The sequence below is a fragment of the Molossus molossus genome, unplaced genomic scaffold, assembly GCF_014108415.1.
Source record: "Molossus molossus isolate mMolMol1 unplaced genomic scaffold, mMolMol1.p scaffold_m16_p_2, whole genome shotgun sequence".
Taxonomy (NCBI): domain Eukaryota; kingdom Metazoa; phylum Chordata; class Mammalia; order Chiroptera; family Molossidae; genus Molossus; species Molossus molossus.
In genome coordinates, this window is record NW_023425355.1 from 75,334,100 (window position 1) to 75,339,401 (window position 5,302).

The following is a 5,302-nucleotide window of genomic DNA, read 5'->3' on the forward strand; positions in this document are numbered from 1 at the left end:
TTGAATAGCCTGCGCTATGCTTTATCTATAGAATAGTGCTGTTATTTTAACAAGATATGGGTAATCTCTGTGGCCCACTCCAATGTGGTATTCAACCATGCAGAACATGGGTTTGGGGTGTGGGAAGGTAGATGCATAAAAAATGAATCATTTGACCCTGGCCTGTTTGGTTCAGAGGTTGGAGCATCGGCCTGTGGACCAGAGCATCTCAGGTTCAGTTCCCGCTAGGGGTACATACCAAAAAAGAAAAAAAAATGAATTATTTTGACCAGAAGTCATTCTGAGAATGGAGTGTTGCACTAGTATAATATACTAGGCAGTGCCTGACAATGGTTTAGTGGAGTAGGTGAAGATATAATCAGCTCATTGGTAATATCTGCACTTAGTTTAGGGACAGAGTCACATATTACATAATCATGGTAAATTATCTCAGATAAAAAAATAATTGACAGATATAATGATGGCAGTGTACTGTGCCTACCTATTAACATCCATTTATGTAAAAATACTTGATTTTAATAATAAAGTATAGCTAATGATTCTGTTTGGTTTCTTAATTTAAATATTATTTTTAAAAGACAGATGATCCACTGTAATTTATTTAGTTTTGTGCGGTGCTCATCTCAACTGAATTATGTGTATTTTTTTTTGGATATGGCCCTTTAAATATTTTATGAACTGAAAAAATGTGAGTCTTAGTTCACTTATCATTGAAAGACATCATCGTATAATGTTAAATTTGTATTTCAGAGAATTGGATTTTTAAATGTGTCATGGATCCTGATTACTGCAATAGTTCATTTTTTTTTTAAATCTATGCTCATATTTTGGAATCTAAACCTACAGAGGACAGAAAATGTCCATTGACTCTGTATCCATAATGCTTGTCTCACTTCCTGCTACATTATAGGTTCTCAATATGTTTATGTTCAATATGTGAATGTCAGTTATTTCTCCTAGCAGTGTAGCATCTTTTGGGGAAGGGGGGATGCTACATTTCCCTGTCCTATGTGTACATGTGAAGGGGCTTCAGCTCGAGTAATGGTCTAGGCTTCTTACCCAGCTGTGACTTACCCTACCACAAGGAGGAGAAATAAGTTATCTGACTGGTGGGGCACATACATTGGGCTGCACTTTTTGTTCAGGGAGAGCTAATCTATTATAAGAAGGTCACAAGTGTAGAAAACAGTTTGGTGGCTTCTCAAAAAGTTAAGCTTAAAATTACCATATTATCAGAGATTCCACTCCCAGATATCTACCCAAAAGAAATGAAAGCACATATTCAAACAAATACTTGAATACAAAAGTTCATAATAGCACTATTCAGAATACTCCAAAAGTAGAAACAACCCAACTGTCCATCACTGGATAAATGGATAAACAATGAATTTGAAGGCACTTAAGGGATATGGTAGACTATAACTGTCAGCAAATACTTCTCACTATAGATCTAAAGCCAAATTCTCCCATCCACTTTATTGATAATAATGTTAGGATTCTGTCTCCATTTGTTTGACTTTTAAATTTTATTTTTATACTAACTTGAAAAGGAAAGAATGAAATGTTATTTATTGAGATTCCCCAGGCCCATCAACAAAATTGAACAATCTGACAAGCATGGCTCCTGTGGCTTTGTCCAATTTAGTGATTTCAAGTTTGAATGGTAGAGAGTTAATGATAGAGATGGGCCTATAGGTCCCCCTCTACTATAGCCCATCCTCCAGAGTCTACAAGGAAGGTTGAGCATCTGTTCAGAGATTACATCAACAAAGAAAACATCTTAGCTGCTCTCAATATACTGGGAAATGTAGACACAAAAACTTCATTCAGCATTCTCCTAGTTCAGTCATTCAAGCTCTTCAGGTATCCACCTCATGAGATCTGAAAGCCACACTCAAGGTTGCCCTTTGAGTTAGTGGTTAAGATAGAATTGATAGAATTGACAGAATTAATTCCTTAGCTACTCAAAGTCCTCTTTGAACTATGAAGCACGTCATCACTACCCCAACAAACAATGGGTATACATTCTTAATGACCTAAAAATCCATCATGTCAACATCTCACAAATCTTATCAGGTTCTGAAGAGTACATGGTTTAAAATTGCTTTTAAAGCCTATAGAACTAGACTCAAATTCTGGTTCTGCTCTTCACAGGCTGCATGATCTCGGAAAAGTTTGACCATCTCATGAAGCCTCAAGTTCCTCACCAATAAAAAGAGATATAATAGAGTACTTACCTCTAAGATTAGTTGGAGGCTTAAATGAGCAACTTATTCACAGATACTTGCATAGTACTTAGCACACACTTGATGCATCCCTGCATTTAGTTTATTCTGTCTGTAATGGGGTTTCTTCTCTGCCTTTGAATGGGTGTTATTTACATTTCAAGTGCTTTTATAGCTTTAACGAAAATTACACTGGTCTTCATTTTTATCCCTCATTGTAACCTTTCTGGCAATACAGAAGTAACTAAAGTAAAAGTAATAGGGGTTCGCTTCCAAAGCACATATACTCAAATTGGAATGATACAGAGAAGATTAGTATGACCCCTGTGCAAGGATGACAAGCAAATTCAAGAAGCATTCCATATATTTATTAGAAGAAATAGGAAGAAAAATATAACCACACTCAACGAAAATGGCAATAAATAATTACATATCAAAAATTATCTTAAATGTAAATAATTTGAAGGATCCAATAAAAAGTTACAGAGTAGCTAACTGGATAAGAAAGCTTGACTCACATATATGTTATTCACAAGAGACCAATCTCAAAACAAAAGACTCACACAGGTTGAAAGTGAAGGGATAGAAAAAAATCTTCCAAGAAAACACACACACAAAAAAATCTGGGGTAGAAATACTCATATCTGATAAAAATAGATTTCAAAACGAAGGCCATAAATAGAGACAAAGAAGGCCACTACGTAATATTGAAAGGATCTATCCAACAGGAAGATATAACCTTGGTAAACATATATGCACCCAATATAGGAGCAACAAAATATAATAAAATCTTCTGGAGGACTTCAACGGAGAAACCAACAGCAATACAATCATAGCAGGGGACTTCAATTTCCCACTGATATCATTGGATAGATCATCTAAACAACAACAAAAAAAATTAACAAGGAAACACAGACTGTAAATGAAGTGCCAGATCAAATGGATTTAATAGATATCTATGGATAATTACAACTCAAAACTTCAGAATTCACATTCTTCTCAAGTGCACATGGGGCATTCTCAAAGATAGACCACATGTTAGGGCACAAACTAAGTCACCACAAGTTCAAGAACATGGAAATAATATCAACCATCTTCTCAGATCACAAGGGCATCAAATCAGAAATCAATTGCAACAAGAATATGCAAAATAATTTGAACACATGGAGGCTAAATAGCATGTTATTAAACAATAAATGACTTACCAAGGAGTTCAAGGAAGAAATTAAAAACTTCCTTGAAACCAATGAAAATGAACACACAACAACAAAAAATGTATGGGATGCAGCAAAAGCACTTCTGAGAGGGAAGTTCATTGCACTACAGCCTACCTCAAGAAATAAGAAAAATTTCTAATAGACTATCTAACCTCACAACTTAAAGAACTAGAAAGCAAACAGAAAGAAAACCCCAGAGCAAGTAAAAGAAAGGGAAACAGTAAAGATCAGAGCAGAAATAAATGCAATGGAGACCAAAAAACAATTCAAAGGATCAATAAAACAAAGAGCTGGTTCTTTGAAAAGATAAATAAGATTGATAAACCCTTAGCTAGACTCAACAAGAAACAAAGGGAGAGAAACCAAATACACAAAATTAGAAATGAAAGAGGAGAAATAATAACTGACACCACAGAAATACAAAAGATTGTTAACAAATATTACGAACAATTATATGGCAACAAATTCGACAACCTAATCAAAATGGACAAATTTCTACAAAGGCATAGTCTCCCAAAACTGAAACAGGAAGAGATAGAAAACTTGAACAGACCAATAACAACAAAAGAATTTGAAGATGTAATCAAGATTCTCCCAGCAAACAAAAGACCATGACCGAAAGGCTTCCTGGGGGAATTTTACCAAACATTCAAAGAAGAACTAACACCAATTATCCTCAAACTATTTCAAAAACTTCAAGAAAAAGGATGACTTCTAAACTCATTTTATGAGACCAGCATAATTCTAATTCCAAAACCAGAAAAAGACACTACAAAGTAAACAAATTACAAGCCAATATTCCTGATGAACATAGATGCCAAAATCCTGAACAAAATAAGGGCAGATCCAATCCAGCAATACATCAAAAAAATTATTCACCATGACCAAGTGGGATTCATTCCAAAGATGCAAGGGCAAGGCAGGTACAATATTTGCAAATCAATAAATGTGATACACCACATAAACAAAATGAAGATAAAAAATCATATGATCATATCAATAGATGCTGAAAAAGCATTCGACCAAATCCAGCACCCATTTCTGATAAAAACACTAAAAAATTTGGGAATAGAGGGATCATATCTCAACATTATAAATGCCATATATGAAAGACCTACAGCCAACATCATACTCAATCGGCAAAAATTAAAACCATTTCCCTTAAGAACAGAAGAAGACAAGGATGCCCACTTTCACCACTCTTATAACATAGTACTAGAAGTCTTAGCCACATCAATCAGAGAGGAAGAAAAAATAAAATGGATCCAAATTGAAAAGGAGGAAGTGAAACTGTCATTATTTGCAGATGACAAGATATTATAAATAGAAAACCCCAAAGACTCCATCAAAAATCTTCTAAAATTTGAGCCATCGGGAGGAAGATGGTGGAGGGAAGGACTGGAGGGAGGGTGAGTGTGTGAGAGAGTGAACAAGTGTGTGAGAGAGTGTGAGAGGAAGTGAAGATGGACAACCAAACCTGAGTAGTACAGAGACTCAGAAAGAACAGTCTCTCCAAAATAATAGCTCAGTCTCCCTTTCTCTCATTCATTGACTCTGATGTGCATAGCCAACTCTGTAAGCATTGTGCTAAGCCCTGGGAATCTGACATAAGTCAAAAACATGTTCTCAAGGCAATCTGTCTAGTAAGGAAAAAACATATGTTAACAAATTAATGTGATACAAGATAAGGTATAATAAAAGAAGGACATACACATACCCTTCCAATATTCAGACCTTAGCTTCCATATTGGATAAAATATTTGACTTTCTTAAACTAGACATAAATAAGAGCCTCACCTAGAGTGGTAATCCTTTAAAACAATACCTTCAAAAATGCAATAACATACGAAGAAGAGCTCA

General features: G+C 35.1%; 1 non-coding gene across 1 annotated transcript; it reads left to right on the forward strand.

Annotated features, from left to right (window-relative positions):
* The first annotated feature begins 2,489 nt into the window (after window positions 1-2,489).
* Window positions 2,490-2,594, forward strand: LOC118636746. Its single transcript, XR_004960732.1, has one exon. It is a non-coding gene; the product is annotated as a U6 spliceosomal RNA (small nuclear RNA).
* Window positions 2,595-5,302: the final 2,708 nt, after the last annotated feature.